Consider the following 19,914-nt stretch of genomic DNA (forward strand, 5'->3'; position numbering starts at 1 on the left):
TACCTTCTCATCTGACAGCTTGCACAAATCTGCTTGGCAACATAAAACACTTCCTTCCCAAACACACACAGATACCTCCTGCCCTCTCTTATTCTCATCTATTAACACTTTCTCTGCTTCTCCTTACTGCTGGTGATATCTCTCCAAATCCAGCCCCCCCTCAGCAAATCCCCACTATCACCTCTACCTCCTACTACAAATCTCCTTCTACAAATTTCTGCAAACCCTTAAACCTAATAACCATTCCTGTGACCCCTGCTCCTTTGGTTCCTCTTGCAGCATTATGGAATGCACGCTCTGTCTGTAACAAACTGTCGTACATTCATGAACTTTTCATCTCTCAAAACCTTTCCTTTCTGGGTCTCACAGAAACATGGCTGACATCCTCTGACACCTCCTTCCCTGCTGCACTCTCATATAGTGGATTTCAATTCACTCACACCCCGCGCCCCGGCTGCAAACATGGTGGAGGAGTTGGTCTTCTCCTATCAGACACCTGCTCCTACAGCCCAACTCCACTGCCACACTCCATTACGCTCATCTCATTTGAAGTACACTCTGTTCGCATCTACTCTCCCTCCAAATAGCTGTCATTTACCACCCCCCAGGCCCAGCCACCATCTTTCTTGACCACTAACACCTGGCCACTACACTTTCTTTCTGCCGACATCCCCACTATCATCATGGCTGACTTCAACATCCCTATTGACACCTGCCACTCAGCCGCCTCTAAACTCCTATCGCTCTCTTTCTCCTTCGGCCTATCACAGTGGTCTTCAGTTCCCACCCACAAAGATGGTCACACTTTGGATCTAATCTTTACCCACATCTGCTCCCTATCTAACCTCTCTAATTCGCCTCTCCCCCTATCCGACCACAACCTACTCACCTTCTCTTCATTGGTCGCTTCTGCTGCTCCCCCGGTCCACACACTAGCACCCCCCTGAAGGAACCTCAAACATCTCGACTTTCGCTTGCTTTATGACTCTCTTCTCCCAGTCTCTACCATCTGTTCCCTCCAAGACCCAGATGCTGCTACCACCCTATATAACACCACAATAAGTACAGCTCTGGACACTGTTGCCCCCTCACACACAACAAAACCCCAAAAATTAACAGACAACCCTGGCACACGAACCTGACCAGCGTCGCTGGAAGAAATCCCATTCAAAAGATCATTTCACCACATACAAGCATTCCCTCCTCATATTCAAATCCTCACTCGCTGATGCAAAACAGGCAACTTCTCATCTGTCATATCTTCCCTGGCCCACAGCCCTAACCAACTTTTTAGCACTTTTTTAACTCCCTTCTCCGTCCCCCAGCGCTCCCACCCTCTCCTCTCTTCTCAGCTGAGGACTTTGTCAAATATTTCAAACAAAACATAGTCAACATCAGAGAAAGCTTCACTACACAGTCCCCACAGACCCTCTACACAACTGCTCGGTCCTCTTCTTCCAAAACCCGCTTCTTCATTACAGAATAAAAACTCTCCACTCTACTCTCCAGATCACATCTCACCACCTGTGCACTTGACCCAATCCCATCCCACCTCATCCCTAACCTCACCACAGTGTTTATCCCAGCCCTAACTCATCTCTTCAACCTATCACTAACCTCTGGTGTCTTCCCCTCTGCTTTTAAACACGCTACCATTACACCCATCCTCAAAAAGCCTTCACTTGACCCATCTTCTTTGTCCAGTTATCGCCCCATATCACTGCTTCCGTATGCCTCAAAGCTACTTGAACAACATGTCCATTCTGAACTGTCCTCTCACCTTTCCTCCTACTCCCTCTTTGACCGCCTACAATCTGGCTTCCGACCCCACCATTCGACTGAGACTGCCCTTACCAAAGTCACCAATGACCTATTGACAGCCAAAACCAAGAAACAATACTCTGTCCTCCTTCTCCTTGACCTGTCCTCTGCCTTCAACACTGTTGGCCGGTCCCCTCCGGATGCAAACTCTCATCTTTTGCCATCACTGACCTGGCCCTCTCCTGGATCACATCATACCTCACAGACCGGACGTTTAGAGTCTCCCACTCCCGTACCACCTAATCGTCTCATTCCCTCTGTTGGTGTCCCGCAAGGCTCTGTCCTAGGACCCCTGCTCTTCTCCATCTACACTGTTCGCTGCCTTGGATTCTGCCCTCTCCTTCAGACTGCACATCCAAGCACTTTCATCCACCTGCCGCCTCCAACTCAAAAACATCTCCCGCATCCGCGCTTAACTTTGAATCTGCGAAAATGCTTGTACATGCCCTCATCATCTCCCGCCTAGACTACTGCAACACTCTCCTCTGTGGCCTTCCATCTAGCACACTCACACCCCTCCAATCTATCATCAACTCTGCTGCCCGACTAATCCACCTCTCACCCTATTACTCCTCTGCCAATCCCTTCACTGGCTCCCCATTGCCCAGCGAATTCACTTCAAAGTACTAACAAATACATACAAGGCCGTCCATAACCTGTCCCCTCCCTACATCGCTGAGCTACTTTCCCAATACACCCTTACAAGCACTCTCCGATCCTCACGAGACCTCCTTCTCTCCTCTTCCCACAATCGACTTCAGGATTTCTCCCGTCCATCCCCCATACTCTGAAACTCGCTGCCCCAACATATCAGACTCTCACCTACAGTGGAATCCTTCAAAAGAAACCTGAAAACCCACCTCTTCAGACAAGCCTACAACCAGTGACCCTGCTGCCTCTATACCGCCATGACCAACTTCACCCGCACCTGCTGTGTCCATCTCCCATACCATGTAGATTTTAAGCCCCACGGGCAGGGCCCTCTCTCCTTCTGTACCAGTCTGTAACTCATCTTATTTATGATTAGTGCAATTGTCTGTATTATGTATGTGCACCGCTTATCATATGTACAGCGCTATGGAATGAATGGCGCTTTAATAATAAATAATAATGATATAGCGTTGACCGTTTGCCTTGTATTTGTCTGGATTTTTAAACCGAATGAAATAAAAGTTTGCTTGTTTTTTGGAGCCGAACATCATTTTGTTTTCTTCCTATGGTTACTTACACATAATCTGCAACAGCTCCATATCTTCTTACTGTCATGTTGACGCAAATTTACGTCACATGTCGTTAAGGGGTTAAAGAGATGCTCAATACAAGTGCATAACGAAATAAAAATTAAGATGACAAGTGCATAACAATGGTAAAAAAAAAATTACAGAATATAAGCATATGTTGTGAACGAGGTGACATGATCCATTCAATCTTCAAGAAAGCAAATGTAAGAAGCCAACTGAAACCTGTTTAAAAAAAAGGGGGAAAAAAAGTGAATATATAAACCAGAAAGAAAGACCACAAAAAATTTACTAGGCAAATATAAAAAAAAAAACGAAATTAGACTTAACGGTAATTCAGTTTCCATGAAATCACCATGACGGCCACAAGGAGATTGACCCATGACCTCTGTTGGGGCAGGAAACAGAGAAGAGGTTAAATTTCCCCCTCCCACCACCACACCTCAGTGTTCCAAAGATATCAAGTGCCAGAAGTGTCTTAGTATTTCCCAGTATTACATCATACCAGAAAATACCGGTGAAAAGAACTTCAAACAAAAAGAAAGGGAGGGAATATATGGGCCGTCATGGTGATTTCATGGAAACTGAATTACCGGTAAGTCTAATTCCGGTTTTCCCATATCATCACCATGACGGCCACAAGGAGAGTTATAAAATTATTTTTTATGGGTGGGGGCAACCGCTTGGAGAACCTTCCGACCAAAGGAGAGGCCAGAGGTTCCAGATAAATCCAAACGGTAATGTTTCACAAAATGTGTGAATACTAGACCAGGAGGCGGCCCTGCATATATCATCCAGGGAGGCCCCTGCTCTTTTAGCAAAAGTAGTGGAGACAGCTCTGGTAGAGAGTGAGCTCTAATATTGGAAGGAGGATCCACATTCTGATTCTTATAACATAGGGTAATAGTGTCTTTAATCCATCTTGCAATGGAGGATTTTGAGACCCTGGATCCCATATTTTTTCCAGCAAATTGGACAAGCAGGCTGTCAGACTTCCTGAAGTCCCTAGTGGCTTCTAAGTATCTAAGGACTGTACACCTAACATCAAGGAAATGAAATTTCTCTTCCTCCTGATCCTTGGGATTGTTGAAAAAGGATGGAAGGAGGATCTCTTGGCCTCTGTTGCGGTCTGAGGCTACCTTTGGCAGGAAACCTGGGTCTAGTTTAAGCACAATCTTATCCTCAGTGATGGTAAGGTATGGTTCCCTAATAGAGAGAGCTTGAATCTCTCCTAGTCTCTTGGCAGAGGTAATTGCTATAAGAAAAGCAGTTTTGAATGAAAGCAATTTAATTGAACAATTCTCCAATGGCTCAAATGGGGAACACATAAGGTTGTTGAGAACTAAATTTAAGTCCCAGGTTGGGCTGCGGGATCTTAGCATGGGTCTAAGTCTACGGGCAGCTCTTATGAATCGTTTGACCCATCTATGGTCTGCCAGGTCGGCGTCAAAGAAGGCGCTTAATGCCGAAATTTGAACTTTTAAGGTGGATGGAGAGAGGCCCATGTCCAGACCTTTTTGTAGAAATTCCAGAATTTTCTGCATATTAGGCCCTACAAAATTTGGATTCTCTTCACCCGACCATGAACAGAACATCTTCCAGATCTTCAGGTATATCGCGGAAGTTACTTTTTTCCTAGAACATCTCAGGGTGGCTATAACCTTGTCTGACAGGCCCTGAGACTTTAAGAGGGAGACCTCAGGATCCAAGCCGTGAGCTTCAGGAACTCCGGATGAGGATGTAGCAAAGGACCCTGGTATAGGATGTCCCCTCTGAGCGGGAGTCTCACTGGTTCGTCTATTGTTCGTTTCAAGAGAGGAGCGAACCAACTTCTCTTCGGCCAGAACGGAGCGATCAATATTACTGTGGTTCTCCCCTCCTGAATTTTCTGAATGACCCTCGGGATGAGAGGCAATGGAGGGAATGCGTACCCTAGATCTCAGCACCATTTTAGGGAGAAGGCATCTATTCTCCAGGGATGATCTCCAGCATTTAGGGAGCAGAATGTTTGTACTTTCGTATTTCTCCTTGATGCGAACAGGTCTATTGTAGGAAGCCTTCATCTTTGGGTTAGCATATTGAAGACCTCTGGATTCAGTGCCCACTCTGTATGATCTACCACTTGTCTGCTCAAAAAGTCCGCTTCTAGATTCTGGGATCCCTTCAGGTGCATTGCCGAGATGGATTTTAGTTCTTTCTCTGCAAAGGAGAAGATTTCCTCTGAGATACTCTGGAGTCTCCTTGATCGAGTACCTCCCTGATGTTTCAAGTAGGAGACACGGTCACGTTGTCCGATAGGACTTTCACATGCTGATTTCTTATCAACTGTCTGGCGGAGAGTAGGGCTTCTCTTACCGCATACAGCTCCCTGAAATTTGAAGATTGGGCAGATATCAGATGCTTCCACGTTCCTTGGAAATAGGCTCTGTCGATTTTCGCTCCCCAACCGGATTGGCTGGCATCCGTGAAGATGGTAATTGAAGGCGATTTGATCCATGGGACTCCCTGGGAAAGATTCTTCTCCTTCATCCACCATGAGAGAGATCTCTTTACTGATCCTGGAATTGGGAGCTTGGAGTCCAGAGAGCCCTTCTTCTTGTTCCAGTGGGACAATAGCCAGTTCTGTATCACTCGAAAGTGAGCCTGTGCCCACTCGACAGAAGGTATACAGGAGGTGAGTAGGCTCATTGGTTCCCTCACTGAGCATCCTTTCCGGCGTTGGAAGTGCCTCACCTTGTTTATCAGGGACTGGATCTTGCTCTGTGGAAGGAAGGTTGACTGAGTTACGGAGTCTAGAGTAACTCCCAGGAACCTCACCTTCTCGGATGGAACCAACATTGACTTGAATTCGTTCACTATCCATCCTAGTTGAGACAGGCGGGACAGAAATATTTCCAAGTCCGACAGCAGGAGTTCTTTTGAGTCTGCTATAATTAGAAAGTCGTCCAGATATGGCACTATATTTAACCCCTCCTATCTGAGTGGGGCTATCATTTCTATCACTAGTTTGGTGAAAAGCCTTGGAGCGGCTGAAATCCTGAAGGGTAGTGCTATGAATTGGAAATGACGAATCCGATTGGAAGGGTCTAGGATAGCAAATCTTAGAAACCTCTGGTGATCTGGGTGAATGGGGACGTGCAGATAGGCGTCCTTCAGGTCGACCGAGCACATAAATGCCCCTAGCTTTATCAACGGTACTATGGATCTGAGAGACTCCATCTTGAACTTCCTGTAAAAAATAAACTTGTTCAGTTGTTTCAAGTTTATGATGGTCCGGAAGTCTCCTTCCTTTTTCCTTACTAAAAATAGGGTTGAATAGTACCCTCGACCTCTTTGAGACGCGGGAACTGGGATTACTGCACCCTTCACCAAGTCCTGGACTCCTTGGAAAATATTTAGGTTGGAGAATCTGGTAGGCATCTTTGTGACGACGAATCTTGGAGGGGGGAGAGAGGTGAACTCGATCCTGTAACCTTGCCGAATGATATCCAGGGCCCAAGGATTTCTTGATGTTAGGGACCATGGACCCAGGAAATCCTTCAGTCTCCCCCCTACAATGGCGTCATTGTTTGTCCTCGAATTTGGATTGGGGCTTGAGAAGGAAGCCTCTTCCTCTACCCCCTTTGGGATAAGACCAGCGGCCTGACTTGCCTTTCCCTCTAACAGTCTTGTTTTGTCCACCGTAAGACCGAAAGGACTGGTTCTTTCTAAAGGACCTTTCCTCAGGGAATACCTTTTTCTTGTCGGCCGCTTTCTCAAGAATCTCGTCTAGGACCGGCCCGAATACATATTCTCCTGAAAAGGGGATAGATAGAATTTCTAAACAAAAGTTAATATCGCCCGACCAAGATTTCATCCACAAAGCCCGACAAGCCGCATTGGAAAGCCCTGCCTCCTTAGCACAGAATCTAATAGATTCAGCCGATGCATCTGCCAGGAACCCCGTAGCTGATTTAAGTAGCGGGATGGACTGCAAGATTTCTTCCCTGGAGGTCTTACTGCTTAGGTGGTTCTCAAGCTCTCCTAACCATAAGTACATAGACCTGGCGACAGACATTGCTGCGATGTTGGTCTTGATGTTAAAGATGGAGGCCTCCCAAGCTTTCCTTAAAAGGGCATCTGCCTTCCGCTCCATAGCATCTTTCAATTGGGCGGCATCCTCAAACGGCAGGGCAGTTTTTTTAACTTTCGCCACCTGCACGTCTACTTTAGGGGTCTCGTCGAACAACTTAGACTGAGAGGGGTCGAACAATAGTCGATTTTTAAATTCTTTGGAAATCCTCAATCGTTTTTCTGGTTCACACCATTACTCCAGAATCATTTGTCTAATGTGTTCGTTTATGGGGAAGACCTTGGATTTTTTCACCTTGAGTCCCCCGAACATTTCGTCCTGAATGGATAAGGACCTAGGGGTTTCTTCAATCCCCATTGTCGCTCTGACTGCCTTTAATAAGTCACTCATCTCTTCTGAGGAAAAATAAAATTTCCTATTATTTTCGTATATTTCTCCATCAGAGAGAGAGAGATCATCCTCCCACTGCATGGAAGTAGAAGCTTTATCGTCAGCATCCTCGGATCCAGAGGTAATGATCCTAGAACGCGGACGCTTGCGAGAGGGCTCGTCCTGGGGATCAGACGGAGCAACTCTAGCGGCCCTGATTTCTTCCTGAACCACAGATCTGATATTCTCCATAAGGGACGATTGTTCCTGCTGGATCACATCAGAAATACACGCTTTACAAAGCTTCTTTCCATATTCGTCAGGCAGTCTTTTAGCACAAGAGATGCAGCGAGGATGTTTTTTAAACTTTTTTTGCGCCTCTTTAGCCTGAAATAGATATGGAATAGAGGCATCAGAAATAGGCCTAGTAAAAATACAGTGCCATAAAAAAGCGGACCCCCAGAGGGATACTTACAGGAGGCAGAGAGGGAGCATCAGGCTCCATAACAGTTTGTACCTCAGGACCTGACATATTCTGAAGCAAAGTGCAATTGCAGTACTCACAGACCTCAGATCAGCGTTCCTATGGCGGTCCCGCCTTTTATTCAAACTGCTCTGTCCTCCTGCGCTTTACTTCCGGGTTGCGTCACCTGACCGAACCCGGAAGTGACGTCACCGACGTCGGCGTGCGCACACGCCGGCCGCTACCAGCCCGACCCACAGGGGAGGAGGAGGAGGAAGATTGCGGCTCGGGAGCAGGCTCCAGACCAGCCGGAGCGAGTCCTCCCGATATCCCCCAGCCAAGCATAAGCACGCGGCCGCCGGCGGACTGGGGGAGCTCTGATGAGCTTCAGGTAACCACGAGACCGTCCTCTGACCCTCCTGGAAAAGAAGAAAATTAAAAAGGAGGCGATTTCCTATCTTCATCTCCCTGCCGACCGCAGGGAGACTCTTCTCTGACCCTGGCCACAGTGGGGACAGGAACACTGAGGTGTGGTGGTGGGAGGGGGCAATTTAACCTCTTCTCTGTTTCCTGCCCCCACAGAGGTCATGGGTCAATCTCCTTGTGGCCGTCATGGTGATGATATGGGAAAATTACCTTTCATACAATATCCATTCTTTAGCGTTTTCCCTAAGGCTCGATGTTCTCAGGAAACATCACCACCAGGTATCTTTCTGGTAACGCGCGTCAACCCCTATTGTTGTCTGCCTCTGATATGACCAGACCATGCACCTGCAAAAAAAATTAGCCTCAAAAATGAATGTCTTGCTCTTATCCATGTCACATTTCTATCAAAATGTTCATTTAAATAGTTCAAGTGGCTATCAGTTTATTAAACATTTCTATATTTTAAAATCAAACTTCCATAAAATACATGCTTTTAAAATATAGCCTTTCTCTAACAGTGCATTAGTCCCTCTCTGCACAGTAGACCACAGAGGAGTCCTGTATAAGGCATCCATAAGCTAACTTAATAGACTACACAGATATACAGTCATGTGACCTTCTGGCCTTCAGTTAGGAACAACATTATATGACATCTGTGGGTAACTGAATAGGAATAATGGTGGAATAAATCGCATCTTTGTGTTTAAGTGTTTGTGTAATACAGTTAAGGCTAGTTTCACACTAGCGTTCGGGTGTCCGCTCGTGAGCTCCGTTTGAAGGAGCTCACGAGCGGTCCTGAACGCAGCCGCCCGGCCGCAATGCATTCTCAATGGAGGCGGATCCATTGAGAATGCATCCGCCTGCCATCGCTCAGCCTCCGCTCCGCTCAGTGAGCGGACACCTGAACGCTGCTTGCAGAGTTCGGGTGTCCGCCTGGCCGTGCGGAGGCGAGCGGATCCGTCCAGACTTACAATGTAAGTCAATGGGAACGGATCCGCTTGAAGATGACACCATATGGCTCAATCTTCAAGCGGATCCGTTCCCCATTGACTTACAATGTAAAGTCTGAACGGATCCGCTCAAGTTTTAATGCAGACGCATCCGTTCTGAACGGATGCAAACGTCTGCATTATAGGAGCGGATCCGTCTGATAAAACATCAGACGGATCCGCTCCGAACGCTAGTGTGAAAGTAGCCTAACTTTATTAACAAAAGAAAGAGGAGACAGAACCACACGCGGGCGGCTTTTACACAGACACGATAAGAAGATGTCGGAGGTGGTAATACGGTGGAAGTTCACTACTTTTACCTGGATACGCAGGGTCACATGACCTGTGTGGTGAGCACATTAGTAACTGTATGGACTAGGTATGGCTTTAGTCCATAAGAGTCAATGATGTCGACTGTAATATAGGCTAAAACAGTATTTACATTTTATGTAATGATTTCATAAAAGTCTATTTTTATATATTAAGATTTTTTCTATGGGCAATGCGCCGCACAGACCTTTCACTTACCAGTAGGAGGAGCTCCCAGCCGGACACACATCGCAGCTCTTCAGGTAAGTATAATGCTTCCATTTATTGCTAAGTAACCATGGCAGCCAAGACTGCAATAGCTATTAAACTGGGACTCCGATCGGTACTCTCCGCTGCCACCAATGATGGGGGGGTGATTTTAATTAGGGGGGGGGGGAGAGGGGAGGCAGCACTGGTCACAATACTTGGAATCCGCACTGGCCACCAATGAATATAGAGGGAGGGGGGCCGCACTGGTTACAATTAATACTGGGGAGGGAGGGGGGGGCCCGCACTGGCCACCAATAAGTTAAATACAGGAGGGGGGGGGGGGGGGCTGCCCCCTGCTGCCTGGCAGCATCTGCCAGGCAGCAGGGGGCAGTCATGTACACAGTTCTCAGTATATTCTAACTTGAAGCGTCCCCATCACCATGGGAACGCCTCTGTGTTTAGAAAATACTGTTGGATCTGAGTTTTCCGAAGTGAAAAATCAGATCTGAAATAAACAGTTATGCAGACGGATCCGTTCTGAACGGATACAAGCGTTTGCATTATAGGAGCGGATCCGTCTGTGCAGACAGCAGACGGATCCGCTCCTAACGCAAGTGTGAAAGTAGCCTTAGCCATACACCCACCAAGCGAAAACCTCACCTGCTACTACCCCCCACCCCCCTTGCAGAGCATTCCAGCAGCCCCCCCACGCAGAGCATTCCAGCACCCCCCCCACCCCCCTTGCAGAGCATTCCAGCACCCCTCCCACCCCCCTTGCAGAGCATTCCAGCACCCCCCCGCCTACCCCCCTTGCAGAGCATTCCAGCAACCCCCCGCCTACCCCCCTTGCAGAGTATTCCAGCAACCCCCCCACGCAGAGCATTCCAGCACCCCCCCACCCCCCTTGCAGAGCATTCCAGCAACCCCCCACCCCCCTTGCAGAGCATTCCAGCAACCCCCCACCCCCCTTGCAGAGCATTCCAGCAACCCCCCACCACCCTTGCAGAGCATTCCAGCAACCCCCCACCACCCTTGCAGAGCATTCCAGCAACCCCCCACCACCCTTGCAGAGCATTCCAGCAACCCCCCACCCCCCTTGCAGAGCATTCCAGCAACCCCCCACCCCCCTTGCAGAGCATTCCAGCACACCCCCCACCCCCTTGCAGAGCATTCCAGCACACCCCCCACCCCCCTTGCAGAGCATTCCAGAACACCCCCCACCCCCCTTGCAGAGCATTCCAGCACACCCCCCACCCCCCTTGCAGAGCATTCTAGCACCCCCACCCCCCTTCCAGAGCATTACAGCAACCCCCCACCACCCTTGCAGAGCATTACAGCAACCCCCACCACCCTTGCAGAGCATTACAGCAACCCGCTCCTAAGCCTCTGGGGGAAATCAACTGTACTTCTTGCAGACTCCAGACTAATTCTATAGGCCCCCTGCAGAGTATTACTTAGCCATACACCCACCAAGCGAAAACCTCACCTGCTTCTACCCTTGTCCTCACCAGATCAAACAACTCAAAATCCCGGGAAATCAACTGTGCTTCTTGCAGACTCCAGACTGGCTCCGCCTACTCGAGTCTGGTCACATGGGCATGACATCATCAGAGGTCCTTTAGCTGGCTAGGAAATAGCATCTACCATCATGATCGTACTGTGTTAAAGTTGTGATTTAGGACCTTAATAACATCATCACCATGTGACCAGTAACCTAGCAATTACTGGTCACATGGCTTTGAGGTCATCACAGGTCCTGTGGAGTGTTGCAGAAGTTAACTGTGGAGCTTTTTTGTGTGAAGATTACATCAGAAAAAGGTGACAGGGGCTGTTATGTTAATATACTGTAAACTACTGTATAGTGGGGTGCTGTATACTGTGGGGGGCTGTATACTGTGTGGGACTGTATACTGTGTGGGACTGTATACTGTGTGGAGCTGTATACTGTGTGGGACTGTATACTGTGTGGTGGGCTGTATACTGTGGGGGGGCTGTATACTGTGTGGGGGACTGTATACTGTGTGGTGGGCTGTATACTGTGGGGGGGGCTGTATACTGTGTGGGGGACTGTATACTGTGTGGGGGGCCTGTATACTGTGTAGGGGCCTGTATACTGTGTGGGGGGCATGTATACTGTGTGGGGGGCCTGTATACTGTGTGGGGGGCCTGTATACTGTGTGGGGGGCCTGTATACTGTGTGGGGGGCCTGTATACTGTGTGGGGGCCTGTATACTGTGTGGGGGGCCTGTATACTGTGTGGGGGCCTGTATACTGTGTGGGGGCTGTATACTGTGTGGGGGCCTGTATACTGTGTGTTTCGCGGACAGGGATTGTTTGTGTGTAGATTCTATTTTTTGAATTCTACTGTATAGTGAGGCCATCTTTTCCTTTCTAACCTTGTTTAAATGGTAAGCTATAGATATGAAAACCCCTCTAATAACCGATTTGTGGGATTCCCACAAAGTATGTGGAGAGATGTTGTCAACATTATTTAGGAAGAAGTATTCTTTCAAGCTGGCCTCTATACGATTTATGTTTGTTGGTTTGTCAAGAACTGTCTCATACAGCCTCCAGTAAAAAACTTGGGGGCGGCTGTCCGGGACTTTGAAGGACATGAAAACCGGGAAATGATCCGAATGGATCATAGAGCCAATGCGTCATAGTTGCAAGAGGGCAGCTGGAAAGAGTATATAATCAATTCTGTGGTAAGAATTGTGTGGTGCTGAGTAATATGTGTAATCTCTCATTACTGTTTCATACCATTGTTTATGTGAAGAATTAGGGGCGTAAAAGTTAGCCAGTGTATAGAGTTGGGAATCAATATGTCCCTTAATAAAAACATATCTAACCCCAGAGTCAATTTTAGATCCTACCAAAGAAAAATTTGTATGTTTATGAATGCCCACACTGGTGCCCAATTTGTTAGCAAAATCAGAGGTGCTGTGAAACCACAAGTTGTAATGAGAGTGCGTAAGATCAGGTGTTTTCTGGTGTTTAAAGTGTGTTTTTTGAAGAAACACAATTTGTATTTTTTCCTTGTGGAAATGTCTTAAGATTTGACTTATTTTTATCGGAGATTTTAGGCCTCTGACATTATATGTCACTACTTGTAGATTAACCATGGAGTAGGAGAGGTCTGGTGTATGCAAGAGCTATTTCTTACCACCATGTCTGAGTGGTGGGTGTGAAATATGAGTCATTTCACCTGTACGGATGTTTCTGAGTCTAAATTGGAATAGGACGTCTAGGAGGAAAAGAATAATAATAACCATTAACTGGCAATCTTCAACAATAGGAACCAAACACTGAACAATATCGGAAAGTATCCTCAATAGGAGGTAGATGTTTGGGAGATCTTTTGCCTCCGGGAGAGATCAAATCTGGTCTATACACCAGAATATAACACTCCGATGCAAGTGGAGGAAAGATGGGTAAAACATATAATGGGTGGAAAAGGATAAATAGGTATGTGAGAAGAGTAAAATAGTAAGTATTAAAGTATAGGTATATTGAGCTGAAAGAGGAGAGAGATAAATTCCTAGAAGGAGAGACCGAGGATAAATTGGACCTTGTTATTTCCGACCGCATTAGCCCCCTTCAACCATGCCACATCTGAAATTCAGATAATGTAACCTCTATAGAGGTTCTATTGTTGACCTTAGCATGAATCAAAAGGGGCCACTACCATCAAGAAGTGTATACCGTCAGTTAAAATAACAGCAAGGTACTCAAAAGAATTGTATTATTAAGTCGAAAGAGAAGAGCTAGAATCTTCAACCGTCTCCCTCTGAGATGATGCGGCGGGGTGTCAGTTTGCCTTGCTTCTTCCTCTGTTTCAACGATTTCCTTGTGCCGACCAGTTCCCATGGAGTCGGAGGTGTGATTTCTGGTGGAATGCAGATGTAGATGTCATTGACCAATCAGGAACATCTAAATTGTCAATGTCCAGAATTTTCAGAGTTTCTTGAAGATCTCCATGTGTTTTAATGACCAGCCTTTTTTCTTTCCATTGCATCAATATTCCAAAGAGAAAAAGCCATCTAAAAGCAATATGTTTGTGCCTTAAGTGGTCAGTAAAGGATTTCAGCAAGCGTCTTTTTTGTAGTGTGGCGGGGGCCAGATCATGAAACAGCATTATTTTCGCACCTTGATATTCCAGACTGTCACATTCTCTAGCTTTTTCATCACTCTTTCTGAGAGTATTTCAGGAACCTGCAGATAATGTCCCTGGGTGGGTCAGTTGGTTTTGGTTTAGGTCTTAAAGCACGGTGAGCTCTTTCGAGTATTATTGGGTCTTCTTGTTCTTCGCCCAGCAAAGAGGAGCATATTTCTAGAACAGCTTTGGTAACCGCCTCATTGGCTACAGACTCAGGGACACCTCTGAAGTGTATATTGTTACGTCGTCCCCTATTTTCTTGGTCCGCTATATGGTCGTAAAGGTAGTTGATATGTTGCTGGTAGGTGTAGAGCACGTCAGAATTTGTTTTTGTATGGCTCACCAATGTTGATTGAATGGCTTCAAGACTCTCTACTGCAAGGATGCTCAACCTGTGGCCCTACAGCTGTTGTAAAACTACAACTCCCACCCTGCCCTTCTGTAGGCTTATAGCTGTAGGCTGTCCGGGAATGACGGGAGTTGTAGTTTTCTAACAGCTGGAGGGCCGCAGATTGAGTATGCCTGCTCTACTCTATGACCCACTTGCTGTATTTCTCTTTTTAGATCCGCAAGTTCTTCAAGAATGGGATTGACGGTTTTGGTAAGAGCTTGTGAGATAAAGGATCTTGAAATGGGAAGTTCAGATGTAACTTCCATTGTGTCTTCTGGATCACTTTTGTTATCTGCTTGAGAAGGGGCAATTTTAGAAGCAGCAGTTTTAGTGTGTGAAGCGTTTGGATTCGATTTTTTCATCATGTATTTGTCAAGACCAGATTGGTGCATATGTGAAAGTTGGCGCTTTTTAGGTGGATCTGGTCTTGAACCAGGGTATCTTCCGATATTCACCATAAGAATGTATTTAAATGGCCCCCGTATTTTAAATGCTTTCCCTCACATATCCTTTAGGAGGCGGTACTGTAGTTATTTCAGCATTATTTAAGCTTTATAGTTATCCCTGTTGTAGGGAACAGTACATTAGAAGGTATTGTAAGTTGACTAGAAAGGTGATTGTCGCCACCTGGTGGATAGCTCGAGCTATGTATGTCACAAAAGCTCCAATACACACACCATAAAACTTGTATTGATATAAACTCGCAAAAGGTGCTGTGTTAATAAGCTGTTATGAATCCAGACATTGTTCAGTGTCCAGCAGGTAGATGAGACACATGTCACTGAATTTAAGATGACCTTCCTTATTTGCATCCCGGTGGAAGGGAGAGCCACTTATGTATGCAAAGTCCGTATTGAGTATAAGGGACTTACATGAGGGGACACACCAGTCCACGGTTCTCCGTTCCCTTGAGCGGGGTTGAGGAGGTTTGCTGCAGGTTCAGGTGTTGCGCCTGTTAGTGATATTCCAAGATGGCGCCTCGGTCCTACTCACGACCGCGCCGGAGCTGGGCGAAGGAAGGCAGACGGCGCTGCGTCAGGGCATGCGAGTCTATCCAGACCAGCACTCTGGTAAGTCGCCAAAACGTTAGAAGGGTTTCAGGCAGTGACTCACATCTATGGCGCTTGCTTGTTCTTTAGGCCTGACTAGGCCTCAGCTCGTCCGGTCATCTCCCTGCAGCTATGGACACCCGGTCAAGTGTAGGATGAATGACCGTGTTCTCCGGTGCCGATATATCAATTTGTCCTGAGGTTCAGATGAGTCTGGACCCGGGGATGTGCAGGGAAGATTTTTGTCAGCAGGAGCTCTGCTCAGATGCTTCTTGCCAGTATGGTAGCAGGCCACGCCCCCCAGAGTCGGCTACTTCTTAATCCCATAACGAACACAATAGAACAAAGGGACAAATAAACTAACACATTCATTGGGAGTCTCAGAGCAGAGTTGACCCTTATTGCGTTTATGGCTTCACACCATGCAACTTTAATGGGGAATAGGAAAGATGTGGCCTATAAACTCAACCAATAAATCATGGTTTATAGTTCACTCTAACCCAAATAGGTCAGAGTGGGGGTCTCCATAGTCCTGTAGGCAGGAGGCTAGCCCTCAGGCTTATACTGCAGACCCAGTGATGGTTCAGTCCGTCACTTGTACGAAATCAGCTGGTTACATCCGAAATCTCTATTGCACTGTGTGTTTAAATATATATATATATATATATATATATATATATATATATACACACACACACACACACATATACATACATGCATACACACACACAATACAACCACAGCTAGGTTGAGATGTTGGATGTAATTTGGTTAATTTGGGGCGTGTTCCACCAGGTACTAATTAATCAGTTGTAAAGGGATAAAATACTTATTTGCATTACTGTATATACAGTACCTTCCAAATGCATTCACCCCCTTGACTTTTTGCTTATTTTGTTACATTATAGCCTTCTGTTAAAGGTTTTGCTAATCTGAATTTTATGTGATGGATCAGAACACAATAGTCTAAGTCGGTGAAGTGAAATGAGAAAAATATCTAAATAAAATTATTGTTTGGAAATAAAAAAAATGAAAATTGCCATGTGCATATGTATTGAACCCCTTTGTTCGGAAGCCCATAAAAAGCTCTGGTGCTACCTATTACTTTCAGAAGTCACATAATTAGTGAAATGATGTCCACCTGTGTGCAATCTAAGTGTCACATGATCTGTCATTATATATACACACCTATTTTAAAAGGCCCCAAAGGCTGCAACACGTAAGCAAGAGGCATCACTAACCAAACACTGCCATGAAGACCAAGGAACTCTCCAAACAAGTAAGGGACAAGGTTGTTGAGAAGTACAACTCAGGGTTAGGTTATAAAAAAATACCCAAATCTTTGATGATCCCCAGGAGCACCATCAAATCTATCATAACCAAATGGAAAGAACATGGCACAACAGCAAACCTGCCAAGAGACGACCGCCAACCAAAACAGGGCAAGGAGGGCATTAATCAGAGACGCAGCACAGAGACCTAAGGTGACCCTGGAGGAGCTGCAGAGTTCCACAGCAGAGACTAGTCACAGCCCAGATCTCAATCCAATAAAAAAAATCTGTGGTCAGACTTAAAGATTGCTGTTCACTTGAAGGAGCTGGATCAGTTTTGCAAGGAGGAATGGGCAAAAATCCCAGTGGTAAGATGTGGCAAGCTCATAGAAACTTATCCAAAGCGACTTGGAGCTGTAATTGCCGCAAAAGGTGGCTCTACAAAGTATTGACTTTAGGGGGTGAATAGTTATGCACATTGACCTTTTCTGTTATTTTGTCCTATTTACTGCTTTACAATTAACTAATAAAAAAAATCTAAGTTGTGGGCATGTTCTACAAATGAAATGATGCAAATCCTCAAACAATCCATGTTAATTCCAGGATGTGAGGCACCAAAATAAAAGAACGAAGTCAAGGGGAGTGAATACTTTTGCTTAGCACTGTATACATTACAGAGTGTTGGCAAAACATACAAAATATACACTGCTCAAAAAAATAAAGGGAACACAAAAATAACACATCCTAGATGTAAGTTAATTAAATATTCTTCTGAAATACTTTGTTCTTTACATAGTTGAATGTGCTGACAACAAAATCACACAAAAATAAAAACAATGGAAATCAAATTTTTCAACCCATGGAGGTCTGGATTTGGAGTCACACTCAAAATTAAAGTGGAAAAACACACTACAGGCTGATCCAACTTTGATGTAATGTCCTTAAAACAAGTCAAAATGAGGCTCAGTAGTGTGTGTGGCCTCCACGTGCCTGTATGACCTCCCTACAACGCCTGTGCATGCTCCTGATGAGGTGGCGGACGGTCTCCTGAGGGATCTCCTCCCAGACCTGGACTAAAGCATCTGCCAACTCCTGGACAGTGGTGCAACGTGACGTTGGTGGATAGAGCGAGACATGATGTCCCCTGATGTGCTCAATTAGATTCAGGTCTGGGGAACGGGCGGGCCAGTTCATAGCATCAATGCCTTTGTCTTGCAGGAACTGCTGACACACTCCAGCCACATGAGGTCTAGCATTGTCTTGCATTAGGAGGAACCCAGGGCCAACCGCACCAGCATATGGTCTCACAAGGGGTCTGAGGATCTCATCTCGGTACCTAATGGCAGTCAGGCTACCTCTGGCGAGCACATGGAGGGCTGTGCGGCCCTCCAAAAAAATGCCACCCCACACCATTACTGACCCAATGCCAAAACGGTCATGCTGGAGGATGTTGCAGGCAGCAGAACGTTCTCCACGGCATCTCCAGACTCTGTCACGTCTGTCACATGTGCTCAGTGTGAACCTGCCTTCATCTGTGAAGAGCACAGGGCGCCAGTGGCGAATTTGCCAATCTTGGTGTTCTCTGGCAAATGCCAAACGTCCTGCACGGTGTTGGGCTGTAAGCACAACCCCCACCTGTGGACGTCGGGCCCTCATATCACCCTCATGGAGTCTGTTTCTGACCGTTTGAGCAGACACATGCACATTTGTGGCCTGCTGGAGGTCATTTTGCAGGGCTCTGGCAGTGCTCCTCCTGTTCCTCCTTGCACAAAGGCGGAGGTAGCGGTCCTGCTGCTGGGTTGTTGCCCTCCTACGGCCTCCTCCACGTCTCCTGATGTACTGGCCTGTCTCCTGGTAGCGCCTCCATGCTCTGGACACTACGCTAACAGACACAGCAAACCTTGTTGCCACAGCCCGCATTGATGTGCCATCCTGGATAAGCTGCACTACCTGAGCCACTTGTGTGGGTTGTAGACTCCGTCTCATGCTACCACTAGAGTGAAAGCACCGGCAGCATTCAAAAGTGACCAAAACATCAGCCAGGAAGCATAGGAACTGAGAAGTGGTCTGTGGTGACCACCTGCAGAACCACTCCTTTATTGTGGGTGTCTTGCTAATTGCCTATAATTTCCACCACATGAGGTCTAGCATTGTCTTGCATTAGGAGGAACCCAGGGCCAACCGCACCAGCATATGGTCTCACAAGGGGTCTGAGGATCTCATCTCGGTACCTAATGGCAGTCAGGCTACCTCTGGCGAGCACATGGAGGGCTGTGCGGCCCTCCAAAGAAATGCCACCCCACACCATTACTGACCCAATGCCAAACCGGTCATGCTGGAAGATGTTGCAGGCAGCAGAACGTTCTCCACAGCATCTCCAGACTCTGTCACGTCTGTCACATGTGCTCAGTGTGAACCTGCCTTCATCTGTGAAGAGCACAGGGCGCCAGTGGCGAATTTGCCAATCTTGGTGTTCTCTGGCAAATGCCAAACGTCCTGCACGGTGTTGGGCTGTAAGCACAACCCCCACCTGTGGACGTCGGGCCCTCATATCACCCTCATGGAGTCTGTTTCTGACCGTTTGAGCAGACACATGCACATTTGTGGCCTGCTGGAGGTCATTTTGCAGGGCTCTGGCAGTGCTCCTCCTGTTCCTCCTTGCACAAAGGCGGAGGTAGCGGTCCTGCTGCTGGGTTGTTGCCCTCCTACGGCCTCCTCCACATCTCCTGATGTACTGGCCTGTCTCCTGGTAGCGCCTCCATGCTCTGGACACTACGCTAACAGACACAGCAAACCTTGTTGCCACAGCCCGCATTGATGTGCCATCCTGGATAAGCTGCACTACCTGAGCCACTTGTGTGGGTTGTAGACTCCGTCTCATGCTACCACTAGAGTGAAAGCACCGGCAGCATTCAAAAGTGACCAAAACATCAGCCAGGAAGCATAGGAACTGAGAAGTGGTCTGTGGTGACCACCTGCAGAACCACTCCTTTATTGTGGGTGTCTTGCTAATTGCCTATAATTTCCACCACATGAGGTCTAGCATTGTCTTGCATTAGGAGGAACCCAGGGCCAACCGCACCAGCATATGGTCTCACAAGGGGTCTGAGGATCTCATCTCGGTACCTAATGGCAGTCAGGCTACCTCTG

General features: G+C 46.9%; 1 long non-coding RNA gene across 2 annotated transcripts; it reads right to left on the minus strand.

The window, feature by feature from the left end:
- Nucleotides 1–3,016: 3,016 nt before the first annotated feature.
- Nucleotides 3,017–11,515, minus strand: LOC120999278. Of its 2 annotated transcripts, none has more exons than XR_005778520.1 (3): nucleotides 11,406–11,515; nucleotides 8,600–8,734; nucleotides 3,017–3,284 (listed from the first exon to the last, which is right to left on the minus strand). It is a non-coding gene; the product is annotated as an uncharacterized LOC120999278 (long non-coding RNA). The 2 variants fall into 2 exon arrangements; XR_005778519.1 differs by having other exon boundaries at nucleotides 11,384–11,499.
- Between the last annotated feature and the right edge of the window lie 8,399 nt (nucleotides 11,516–19,914).

Source organism: Bufo bufo, chromosome 1, assembly GCF_905171765.1.
Source record: "Bufo bufo chromosome 1, aBufBuf1.1, whole genome shotgun sequence".
Taxonomy (NCBI): domain Eukaryota; kingdom Metazoa; phylum Chordata; class Amphibia; order Anura; family Bufonidae; genus Bufo; species Bufo bufo.